This window comes from Chrysochloris asiatica, unplaced genomic scaffold (assembly GCF_000296735.1).
Source record: "Chrysochloris asiatica unplaced genomic scaffold, ChrAsi1.0 scaffold00002, whole genome shotgun sequence".
NCBI lineage: Eukaryota > Metazoa > Chordata > Mammalia > Afrosoricida > Chrysochloridae > Chrysochloris > Chrysochloris asiatica.
The window spans coordinates 26,913,220-26,927,294 of NW_006408520.1; the positions used below are offsets into that span (position 1 = coordinate 26,913,220).

Below are 14,075 nucleotides of genomic sequence, written 5' to 3' on the forward strand. Positions count from 1 at the left end.
AAGTGTTAATTCGCAAGCTGAACATTTAAAAAGTCATTAGAACGTCTCGTTCTTGTACACTGGTGTAGAAAGGTCTCCCAAAGAAAAACGAGTGGAGATTATCCTAAAGATAAACTGGTTTAATTTTTCAGCTAGAGACATTATTATGTTTAAGATCGCCCTCTGCTGTTAAATCAAGGTCTATCTTCAGGGTCCGAAGAGATATAAAGGGCTTTTTCCCTTCTGCGTATCATCTTCTGTATATTTTATTAATGTCAAGGCTTTTCTGTGGAGAACAAGTAGAAACTGTGAGAAAAGTACTCCTGAGAGATAGACCAGGTTTCAAATGAGAAGACCGGATCTAGGAAGGCCTTTACCAGAGTGACTCTGTATAAGACATCTTGAAAAACATTCAAATCAGGAATGAAGCTCTCGTCTGTGTAGATGATCAAATACCTGAGCCATGTCTTCTTCTGAAGTGACGCTCCAGAATGCTGTTAGCTCTGATCTCATGAATCGACACTGATTGTAAATATGCTCATGACAGAATGGCATCTGCTTGACAGTATTAACATCCACATCTATGTGAATGGTGGGATAGGGGGCATACATGACTTGTCAGAAGGGCAGCACGAAACATTCCAGTTAAATCCTTACATTAGCAGGCCTTATACAAAGAGCCCTCATATTTAAATGATGATTTAATCACATAATCTGGAACATTTTCTCTCTGCTGGGGTCAGAAAAAGGCATAATGTACTCACTACCTTGTTTACTTTCTCTGCAGTACTACCTACGACTCTAGAACTGCTACACGTTTGCAGGTGTGAGCTGATGGCATTGAGAAGGACAACTTCATGACAACTGTCACAAATATCATCATCATTGAATACAGTTTCAACTATATCTATTTCTTCATAAACACTGTGCAATTTCATAGCTGCAAACAGTTCCATTATAGGAATTACTTCTCCAGTAAGCATTGGAATAATACTGACCCTGATCTTCATTCTTTCTGTGCCTTCTAAGACAATCTTCTGAACATTTCCTTGCCTTTCCTTATGCATCCATATCCTTCCTTTCCGAATAATGTGTGTTACTCTATCAATACACACTCTGTGAAGTGGGAGATAGAAACTAAGTTCCATATGTGCAAGTATAATTGATATGTACTCCTATCCTCACTCCAGTTTCCATCGAAGATTAAACAATAATTACTCTACTTTCAGACAAAACAAAAAACCTTACATCTATAGCTCCATTCTCTTCATTTCAGAGGATTTCCCCATTTAAGATATGTTTAGCAAGAAAAGTTATTTCTCCATCACTCAGAAGTACCTGTTCTGTCTTTGGAGCCCAAATGTGTCTTACTCTAGGACCAAGGATATTGTCCCAGTAAGCAAAAGTAGCTGCTAATAAAGGTGATTCACCACTTAAAGCAATCTCTGTCTTGGCAACATCTGGAGATAATGGCGGGCAGAGAGTCAACTGTCTCCCAATTGTCACATTATGCAAATGTCCAAGAACTCCACTCACTGCTGCCAGCCTGCTACATATTTTTTACAGGTTCCTATCCTGGTATGGCACTGTGGGTTAATGCACCAGACTGCAAAGCTGTTTGAACTGCAAGGTTGGTGGTTCAAGCTCACCGGTCACTCCTTGGAAACCCTATACAGGGTCACTATGGGTCAGGACTGACTCGATGGCCCTTAACAACAACAACAAAAATCCCAACAGGCAGCCATATATTAGAAATAAATAGATTAAATGTTAACATCCGAGAAAAGTATATTATTCCTTTTAAAGATATAAAACATGGTTGTTTATTGCATTAAAATATCTGAAGTATATATGACACTTACTTTGCAAGTCTTCATTGTGGATAGCATGTTTAGTCTCTTTTAACATATAATTTAACTTATATATATAGAAAACCCCCTTCAACTTCATTAGTAATAACTTCTCTTAAATGACATCTAAATTTTACATAAGTTTTTTTAAAAAACAAACTTTCTAGAAACTACGTAATACTGCTGTTGCAATCATCATACCACTACAATATTTTTATATTATTAACTACATCAAAGAACTTTAAAACTACCATGTATAATCCCATCTGGGTGGTAAATTACATATTCCCTTTTATAATTATTCTCAATTTTCTTGAGAAAAAATTAGGATGGTATTTTTAACATAGGCTTTTAACATAGCTTTAAAAATATTAACTTTTTTTAGGTATACTAAAAGGAAAAACTAAAACACTAAAAAGTGATAAAGCTGGCCCTGTTTAGAGTTTTAAAATGAAGGACAGAGTCAAAAGATATGAATGTCTGTAAACCATTGAGACCATGAACATCTGTAAACTGGGTGTAATAATCCCTCCCATTCTTAATACAGGGCTGTTTTAATAATCAAGTGAAATAATTTATGTGAAAGTGTATTAAAACTAAAAAACTACTCATATATACAAGCAGTCTTCAAAAAGTTCATAGACCTTAACCAGAGAAGCAGCGACACCAGAGATGGGGGTAGAGTTGATAGTATGGAGAGATAAGAGCTGCTTGCTGAAGACTCTAGAGTCATTGAAAGACAAAGTCTGTGTGCTGACAGCCAGGAGGCTGGCTTGCAGAATGCTTCCTTTGGTAGTTTACAAGATTATATATTCCTAAATGTTTCTGTGGAGTCCTGGCATGGCGCTGTGGGCTAATGCGTCAGACTGCAAAGTTGTTTGAACTGCAAGGTCAATGGTTCAAGCTCACCAGCTGCTCCTTGGAAACAGCACTTAACAACAAGTGTTCTGTATACATTAAAAAAAAAAAAAAAAAAGGCAAAGCAAATAGAAGCAAATACTATTAAATGTCGATGCTTTGAGGGGATTGTAATCATTGCAATGCAACAAAATAAGCTAGGATGAGCGCAAAACCTATGTTCGCTCATGTAAACTATTCCTCAATTCACAACAAAAGCTTAAAAAAGAAGTTCATACAAAATGTGTATCATGGAAAACTACATGGGATTTAAAACTTCTTTTGTGACACTGTAGGAAAAGCACTGGACTGCTAACCACAAGGTCAATGGTTCAAACCCACCCATTGTTCCTGGGAAACCTAATACAGGGTCACTATATATATATCAAAACCAACATAACAGTACTAACAGTAACAACAACAAATTTGTTATAAATGTTCATGTTATAACAAGATTAAATATAAATTTTATGGGTGGAAGAACAGTGAAATGACTGATGTTTTATAAAAAGTTTATTGGAATGATGCCCTCAATAAATTAGTAGTTTATGAGTAACTCATTTTAAGACTAGATGAGCCAGTGGCAAAGAGGATACTCACAGCTGCAGATCATCCACAACTATTTGCGAAGAAAAAAAGTAATCCTGTTCGTGCCCTAACTGAAGAGGATTGAGGATTAAGGGCTGAAACAATAGTTAACACAATAAACATGCCAACTAGTTCAGTGTACACAATTCTGACTTAAAAACTAAAGTTGGGAAAACTTTCTGATCAATGATTAATAAAAATGTTGCACCCAGATCAGCCACAGACAAGAGCTGACCTTTCAATAAACAAATGGAGTCAATATCCTGAATCATTTCTTTATAAAATTGTACAGGAGATGAAACATTGCTTTACCAGTATGATCCTGAAGACAAAACACATCAAAGCAATGGCTACTAAGAGATGGCAATAGTCCAGTTCAAGCAAAGGCACACAGTCAATGACAAAGGTCATGACAACAGTTTTGGGGAAGCTTAAGAAATTTTTGCTATTTTCTGGAAGGTCAAAGAATATTGACATATGCTAATTCTGAGAGTGTTTTGAGAAAATTAACCAAAGCTTTCATGAATACACAAAATAAACACATAGGAAACCTCCACCAGAAAGTCCTTCTCTGCCATTGACAATGCTCCTGCTCGTTTCTCTCATCAAAGAAGGTCAATTTTGCAAAATTTTCCATGGGAAATCATTAGGCACCACCTTACAGTTCTGATTTGGCTCCTTCTTACTTTTTTGTGTTCCCTAATCTTAAGAAAATCTGTAAAACCATCCATTTTTCTTCATTTAATAATGTAAGAAAGACTGCACTGACAGTTACATTTCCATGGCCTCCAGTTCTTGGTGGTTGTTGTTAAGTGCCGTCGAGTCGGTTCCGACCCATAGTGACCCTGAACAGGGTTTCCGAGGCTGTAAATCTTTATGGGAGAAGAAAGCCTCATCTTTCTCCAGCGGAGCAGCTGGTAGTTTCAAACTGCTGACCTTGTGGTTCACAGCCTGACTGATTCATAACCACTATGCTACCAGAGCGTCTCAGTTCTTTAGGAATGGACAAAACAGCTGGTCACTGCTTACAAAAGTGTTTTGATCTTTATGGAGCTCACGTTGAGAAATAAAGTTTAAAATTTTACCTTTTATCTTTAAATTCCATTTTTGCACTATTTAAAGTCCTCTTGTATAGTGCTATTACTATTTGTATTTTTTCAATACAATTCTCTTTTTGTGTGAGCTACCTTTACTTAAATTAAAACCAACAGCATGTCCTTGTCTATAATTATCAGTGTATTATGCTGAAAAGCTGAAGTCCTGGTATGGCACTGTGGGTTAATGAGCCAGAATGCAAAGCGGTTTAAACTGCAAGGCCAGTGGTTCAAGCTCCCCAGCTGCTCCTTGGAAACCTGATACAGGGTTGCTATGGGTCAGAACCAACTTGACAGCACTTAACAACAACAATGCTGAAAAGTTGTCAGAGACTTCATTCAGCTTGGATCCACCATCATCACTCACAGAAGCAGTAGTTAAGAAATCAACAACGTATTGCATTAGACAAATCTTTTGTGGCACTGTGTGATAACGCATTGATTGGTTTGAACCGCATGGTAGTGGTTCAAATTCGCCAGATGCTCCCTGGAAACCCTATCTTGGGGTTGCTATTAGTCAGAACTCACTCAAAGGCACTTAACAACAACAGAAAAATGTTCAAAGGAGTCCGTCCAGGTGTGACACTGTAGGATTTGTACTGGACCACAGTCAGTTTGAACCAAAAGGTTGGCGGTTCAAACCCACCAGACACTCCTTGGAAACGCTATAGAGGATCACTAAGAGTTGGAACCTAGTCGGCTGCTCGTAACAACCATAAAAGCAACAAAAACTAAGTGTTCTGGAACAAAGATGTCACCTTGAGGACTAAAGTGTTCCTGGGCCAAGCCATGGTATTTTCAGTCACCTCAAATGCATCTGAAAGTGAAAAAATGAATAAATTAGACCACAAAAAAATGGAAGCATTTGAATTATGGTGTTGGTGAAATACCACTGACTATCAAAAGAATAAACAAATGTGGAAGAAGCAGAGCTAGAATGATCCTTAGAAGCTAGGATGGTGAGACTCTCATATCTCAAACTTGTTGTTAGGATGGACCAGTCCCTGAAGCTTTGGTAAAGTGAAGTGTCAGTAGAAAAGAGAACGATTCCCCAGATGGATTGACACAATGGCAACAACAATGGGTTCAAACAAGATGACAATTGTGAGGATGGTACAGAACTCAAGCAGTTTTCCTTCTGTTGTGCACAGAGTCACTATGAATCAGAATCAACTTGATGGTACCTATTAACAACATGCTAAAAAATAAAGACTTGTGCATTCTCTTGCCAAAACAAAAAAAATAAAAATAAAAGGAAAGGTCCATTATATTTAAAGACGTAGCAAAATGTTTAAGGTTCTTTCCTAAGAATTTTGCTTCAGAACTGGCATTTAAGGTTCTCAACTAGTTTTAAGATAATCTTTGAAAGGATAATCCAAAACTAAATATAGAATTTATATGAAATTTTTATATAATGAAAACTATAAAACATAAAACTTATAATAGAATGAGCATTCTGCTGGCAGTGAAGTATATAGCTTTCCACAGCAAGAAAATGGAAATTCAATTATGTTAAGCAGTAAGCAACAAACAACTAGACAGTTATTTTAATTTATACATCAAAGCTCAACCATACAATTTAAATTGGTTGTTGCTATAAGTAATTTCAAGTCAGTTCCGACCCATATAGACCCTGCATAGGGTTTCCAAGGCTGTCCAACTTGACAGCACTTAACAACAACAACAACAAATCTGTGCAGGAGCAGAAAGCCTCATCTTCCTTCCACATAAAGGCTGATGGACACAAACTGCTGACCTTATGATACACAGCCCAGTGCTTATCTCTAGAGCCACCGCACTCCCAATACTCATTTAGAATGGATATTATTTGTTAATATTCAGAATTATGTTGCAATAAATCTGTTACACTAAGTATTAAAGTATACAGGACCATATTGGACTTTGAAAGTGTGGCGCTGTGGGTTAATGCACCAGACTGCAAAGTCGCAGTTCAAGTTCACGAGTCGCTCCTCGGAAACCCTATACAGGGTCACTATGGGTTGGAGCCAACTTGAAGGCACTTAACAACAACAACAGTTCAAATCTGTAAAAATCACACCACCTCTAGGAGAGGAAATTTTCATAAAATCTACTAAATTATGATATAACTAACTTTTATTGATATGATTTAAAACATTTAGCAATTGCTATAACATATAGAGTTTTTGCTTGACAAAACAACATACAATTCTTAAACGAAAGCCCAATCCTAGAAACTGATATGTCACTTTATACTTTTTGTAATTTTATACACATAATTTCAGCATGCTATTATTTTGTACAGCATTTGTTATTTAAATTAAGATTACCACAGAAATATCTATGCCTTTCAGATAACTAATCCCACTGTCCTAACAATGAAGCAAAAGAGTTTTGAAAAAAAGAATAATTTAAACAATGGCAAATGATCAGTTCTTAAAGTCTGTTATGTTAACCAGTGTGAAAGGTTGGTGGTTGAAACCCACCAGCCATTCCTTAGAAACGCTATACAAGGTCACTGTGAATTGGAGCCTGCTTATTAACAACAAATTGAAACCCACAAACAACAACAGTAACCACACAACTAAAGTATTGAAAGAAAAATGAAAATTTAAGCCCTGGAATGCTAGCCAGGCAAAAGGTTGGCATATCAAACATACCAACCACTCCCTTGCAAACATATATACAGGGTCACTATGAATTGAAACCTACTTGATGGTACTAACAACGACAAACAACAGCATCAACCACCCAACATAAGTATTGAAAGAAAATTGAAAATTTAAATACTGGACTGCTAACGAGTGCAAAAGTCAGCAGTTCAAACCTACCAGCCACTCTATGAAGACCCTACACAGGGTCGCTAGGAATCAAAACCCACAAACAACATCAACTATATAATGTAAGTATTAAAATGAAAGTGAAAATTTAAACCTAACAGAAGGAAGGGTTAATAAGGACCTGCTGTAGGATAAGCACTGGATTACTAACCACAAGGTCTGCAGTTCAAATCCACCAGCCACTCTTCAGAAACACTATGTTGTTGCTGTTAAGTGCCGTCGAGTCGGTTCCGACCCATAGCGACAACAGGGTCACAAAATCAGAACCGACTTGACAGCATTAACAACAACAATGTATACTAGGCTTAGGTCAGGAGCCCCTTAGTTCTTAAACTTATGTCTTTGCTGTTGAACACTTTAAAGAAGTCTTTTGCATTTATTTACCAAGTATTAAATGCCAGAGTCCTGGTGAGGTGCTTTAGAGTAAGTTAACTGTAAGATCAGCAGTTTAAACCCACCAGTCATTCCTTGGAAACCCTATACAGGATTGCTATGAGTCAGAACAATTCGACGGCATTTAATAACAATATATACGAAGCACTTTAAATACATTATTATTAAATAAAATAGCCCTTTGAACGAAATATTATCTTTCCTGGAGTGGCGCTGTGGGTTAATGTGCCAGACTGCAAAGCCGTTTGAACTGCAAGGTTGGTGGTTCAAGCTCATCAACAGCTTCCTAGGAAACCTTGTACAGGGTTGCTATGAGTCGGATCGACTCGACGGCACTTAACAACAACAACATATATGAAGCACTTTAAATACATTATTTATTAAATAAAATAGCCCTTTGAACGAAATACTATCTTTTTTTTTTTTAATTGCTTTGAGAGGTTAATAATCACACAAAGCCACACAACATAAGCCAAATAAGGCATTCAAATCTGTTGCTGTTAGGTGCTGCTGAGTCAATTCCAACTCACAGTAACCTTATATACAACTGAATGAAATACTATCTGATTCTGCGCCATCCTCACAATCACTGCTAAGCTTGAGTTCAATACTCCTGCCACAGTGCCAATCCATCTCCTTTGGGTCTTCCTCTTTACGCTGACCCTCCACTTTACCAAGCATGATGTCATTCTCCAGGGACTGGTCCCTCCTGATAACATGTCCCAAGTATGAGAGACTAGGTCTTGCCATGCTGGATTCTAAGGAACATTGTGGCTGTACTTCTTCCAACATAGATTTGTTTGTTCTTTTGGCAGTCCACGGTACTTTTAATATTCTTCTCCAGCACTGTAACTCAAATGAATCAATATTTGGGGTTCCTTATTCAATGCCCAACTTTCATTTGCATATGAAGTTACTGAAAAACCTCATGGCTTAGATTAGACACATTTTAGTCACCAAACTGACATCTTTGCTCTTGAACACTTTAAATAGGTCTTGTACACAGATTTGCCTAATGCAATACGTCATTTGATTTCTTGACTGCTTCTTCCGTAAGTGTTGATAGTGGATCCAAGCAAAATTTAGTCTTTCACAATTTCAATTTTCTCTCCATTCATATCGATGTTATTTACTGGCTCAGTAGTGAGGATTTTTGTGTTCTATACATTAAGTTGCAACCCATACGAAAGGCTGTAGTGTTGGACCTTCATCAGTATTTTAAGTCTTCTTCGCTTTTAACAAGGAAGGCTGTATATCTGCATATCGCAGGTTGTAAATGAGTCTTCTTCCAATCCTGATGCCACTTTCTTCTTCATATAATCCAGCTTCTTGGATTATTTACTCAGCATACAGAATAAGTATGGTGGAAGAGTATAATTTAAATCTAAGTTTGCTTGATTCTAAACCTTGAATTATATACTAGACTAATGATTGTGACTTCTTGTTAAGTGCCATGGAGTTGATTCTGACTCATAGTGACCCTGTCTAGAGTTTCCAAGGGGCAGCTAGTGGTTTTGAACAATTGACCTTAGAGTTCAAATCAACTTTGTAGTCCAGTGTATTATCCTGCAGCACCACACCAGGACTAGACCTTGAAACTATTTATCTGTAAAATTTCCAAAAAGAAATTCAGTAAGCATATGTAGAATATCTGAAATTTTACTAAAGAAACTATAATCTACAAGGGAAAATCAAAAAGTATTGCTACTAAGATTCCAGTTCATTTATGCACAGGTTTATCCCAAACAAAACATTTTAAAGCATGTCTGTAATCATTGGATGACTACAGACTTATTCTCTCAGTAACATACTAGGGAGCCTTTGAAAAAAGATCCAATCAAAACAGCAGTTTCTGAGGGGACCCACTGGACCAGTTAAAGTAAAGGCAAACAGGTCAACTCAGAAGGCGAGGAATCCCAAAGAGGTAATCTTTACAGATTTTCTCAAAGGACACAGGACAATTGGGGGAGCTTATTACAGGAAGACGTATAAAGAAAAGTGAAAACTGCATGTGGAAAAAAAAATGCCTAGAAAGTTGTTACAAGGAATATTTTTTCCATTACAACAATGCACCTGCTAATTCTTCACGGCAGCAACAAGTATCCTAGGAACATTTCACTGTGACACCTTATCCCATCTACCCTACAGCCCTGATCCCCAGATTTTCTGGTCCCCAGATTTTCTGAACCCCAAATTCTAGGAACATTTAAAAGGAACATGATTTGAATCCACTGAGGACACTAAAATTGCACTCTGACATGGTATAAATCAAGTACACAGAATTCTTCAGGGAAGGGTTACACCAAAACCTACTTTCCAGGACAGAGTAGAACTGCTCCTTAATGTTTCCAAGACTATAAATCTTCATGTGAGTAGACAGTTTCATCTTTTTCCCACAGAGTGAATCTGAATCACCAAGCTTAAAATTAGCAGCCTAGTACTCAACTCACAGGACCAGCAAGTCTATTTCTTTAAGTTACAAGTAGCTTTTAAAACGAAAACTTAAAAAAACACAAAAGCAACTCTTAATGAGGCAGCCTTTCATTTAAGAATCAAACTGATTCTGCATCAAGACGTGATAGGGTCTCAGGTATCTTTATTACCAAAACAGGCACTAATCGATAATGACTAATTCGCTGATAAAACAATCCTATCATTTTTCTCTAAATTAAATTTAATAAAATCTTCCAAATTAGTCCTATTTTCACATTCAAATTTTACAGTCTCATAAAAATTCAACTAAGCTTCTAATCTAAAGTGTTTGTTATTATCAAGTACACTACTCCCAGGCTTTCCTGTATAGACAATATTTATGTGTACAGGCATTCCTCACTATAATGAGCTTTGCAGATACTTTGCACAACAGAATGGAATACTGCCCGGTCCTCACAATTGTTGCTATATTGGAGACCATTGTGACAAGAACGTAGGGTCTTCTTTTTCCCTGACCTGTTTACTTAACTAAGCATGATGTCCTTCTCCAGAGACTGAGTCCTCCTGATAACATATCCAAGTCTGTGAAGCAAAGTCTCGCCACCCTCACTTCTATGGAGCATTCTGGCTATACTTTTTCAAGTTAGATTTGTTCATTCTTCTGGCAGTCAATGATCTATTCAAAACTTCATGAACACCATAATCCAAATGTATCAATGCTTCTTCAGTCTTCTTTATTCATTGTCCAGCTGTAGAATGCATGTGAGACAACTGAAAATACCATGGCTTGGGGCGGGCACACCTTGGTCCTGAAAGTGACATCTTTGTTTGTTAATACTTTAAAGAGATACTTTATAGCACACTTTCCCATGGCAATACGTTGTTGAATTTCTTGATTGCTACTTCCATGGGTGTAAACTGTGGAGCCAAGTAAAATGATATCCTTGACAACTTCAGTATTTTCTCCATTTACAATGACTGCTTATCAGTACACTTGTGAGGATTTTTGTCCGATGTTTTATGTTGAGACATAATACATACTAACGGCTGTAGTCTTTGATCTTCATCCGCATGTTCTTCAAGTCCTCTTAATTTTCAGCGAGCTAGGTTGTATCAACTGCATATCACAGGCTGTTAATGAGTCCTCCTCCAACCCACATGCTGCCTTCTTCTTCACTAGCTTTTCAGATTATTTGCTCAGCATACAGACTAAGTACAATGATAAGATATAATCCTGAGATGTCTTTCCTTATTTTAAGACATGCAGTATCCCCTTGTTGTTTTAATGACTACCTTTATATCTATCACAGGTCCTACATAAACAATTATGTGTTCTAAAATCCCCACGTTTCACAATGTTACCCATAATTTGTCATGATCAATATTTATGCCCATTCCAAAGAGACGTGACCCAACAGAATGCGGAAATCATAGGACAATCTCTTTGATATCCCATACGAGTAAAGTTTTGCTGAAGGTAATACAGAAACGGCTACAATCATACATTGACAGAGAACTTCCAGAGGTTCAAGCTGGATTCAGAAGAGGCCATGGAATGAGGGATATCATTGCTCATGTCCAATGGATCTTGGCGGATAGCAGAGAATATCAGAAAGATGTTTACCTGTGCTTTATAGACTATGCAAAGGCTTTTGATTGTGTGGATCATGACAAGCTATGGACAACATTGAGAAGTTATGAGTATTCCAGAACACTTAATTGTACTCATGAGGAATCTGTACCTGGATCAAGAAGCAGTTGTTCGAACAGAACACGGCAACACTGAATGGTTTAAAATTAAGCAAGGTGTGCAACAAGGTTGTATTCTTTCACCATACTTATTCAACCTGTATGCTGAGCAAATAATCTGAAAGGCTGGGTTCTATGAGGAAAAAAACGTGGCATCAGGATTAAAGGAAGACTCATTAACAACCTGCAATATGCAGATGATAAAACCTTGCTTGCTGAAAGTGAAGAGGACTTAAACAATATACTGATAAAGATCAAAGAGCACAACCTTTGGTATGAGTTACATCTCAAGGTAAAGAAAACAAAAATCCTCACCACTGGACCAATAAACAGCAACCTTATACACGGAGAAAAGATTCAAGTTGTCAAGGACTTCATTCTTCTTAGATCAACTATCAACACTCACAGAAGCAGCAGTCAAGAAATCAAACGACGTATTGCATTAGGCAAATCTGCTGCACAAGACCTTTTTAAAGTGTTGAAGAGTAAAGATGTCAGCTTGAGGATTAAGGTGCGCCTGACCCAAGCCATGGTACTTTCAATAATCTCATATGCATGCAAAAGCTGGACAGTGAATAAGGAAGACTGTAGAAGAATTGATGCTTTTGAGTTATGGTGTTGGAGAAGAATATTGGAAGTGTCATGGGCTGCCAAAATAATCAATACATCTGTTTTCGAAAAAGTGCAGCCAGAATGCTCTTTGGAGGCCAATATGGCCAAACTTCATCTCTCATACTTCGGACATATTATCAGGAGGGACCAGTTGCTGGAGAAGGATATCATGGTTGATAAGGTTGAGTGTCAGAAAAAGGAAGACCCCCAACGAGATGGATTGGCCAAGTGGCAGCATTGATGGACTCAAGAGTGGCAACAGTAGTGAGGTTGGTCCAGGATCGGGCAGTGTTTCGTTCTGCTGTGCATAAGGTCGCTATGGGTCGGTACCGACTCGATGGCACCTAACAACAATAACAATAATTTTAAGAATGCTATATAATTTCTACCAGAAAAGCTCTGTAGGATAAGCTCTGGGCTGCTAACCATAAGGTTGGCAATTCAACCCCATCAGCTACTCCTTGGCAACCCTATACAAGGTTGCTATGAGTTGGAATGGATTTGATGGCATTTAACAACAACAATCTTTATAAAATCAAATTGCCACAGATTTCACAAAGCAGTTAATAGGTTCATACTACTTTTAGTTAGCAGTGGAGCACTTACACAAGACACAAGGGCTTCTTATGCAAACACACAAAGGTATTAAAACAAAACAAAAGGTAGAGTGGTTCAAAGAATTGTACACAGTTTAATATACCAGAATGTAAGATAAACAGACACACACAAATTTGGAAATACTGATAGGGGCCATATGATAGAAGGTTTAATACATTTAGTGAGTATACACTAAAACAATTTAAGCAAAAAAAAAAACAAACGTTTTTTCAAGTTCTTCTGAGAGAACAGCCTCATCCCTAACTGACAGTAGGGCCCTGGAAGCCAGGCTGATACTAAAAAACCCTATTTCTCCATTACCACAGTTGACTGCATTACCAAAGTGGAGGCAATCTGATGTTTTCATCCAAGTACTTAGAAATGTGGCAAAAAATAAGTATGTGAATTAGCTATATGTATTGGACTTACCTACCACTCATCTGTCACTTTGCTGTACTGGGGTGGCTTGTATGTTTCCATGATCCTGAAAGCTATGCCACCAGTATTTGAAATACCAGCAAGGTCATCCATGTGGACAGATTTCAGATTAACACAGACTACGAAGACGGAGAGGCAGACTACTTCTGAATGTTCAGCCATTAAAGACTTTACAAATAACAGCAAAACAGTAAAATAGCACCAGAGTATTGACTACTGAAACATGATGAACAGCATCAGAATGTTGTCAGTGTCAGAAGATGAACCCCTCAGGTTGGAAGGCACTCAAAATACGACTGGGGAAGAGCTGCTTCCTCAAAGTAAAGCTGACCATTTTGACACAAATGGAGTAACGTTTTCACGATCTTCATTTGCTGATGGGACACGATTTTAAATGAACAGAAACAGGTGCAAACATATACTAATAAAAGGAATATAAAAAGTATGTAGTATCAAGGAAAACTGAAAGTTGTCCAAATCAAATAAAATGCATAAAGATCAATATCCTAGGTATTGTTGTTGTCGTTAGGTGCCATTGAGTCGGTACTGACTCATAGTGACCCTATGTACAAGAGAACAAAACACTGCCTGGCCCATTGATGCTGCCACTTTGCCAATCCATCTTG

General features: G+C 37.5%; 1 pseudogene; it reads right to left on the minus strand.

Moving 5' to 3' along the window:
* Positions 1 to 25: 25 nt before the first annotated feature.
* Positions 26 to 14,075, minus strand: part of LOC102828055 — a 27,489-nt pseudogene continuing 13,439 nt past the window's right edge.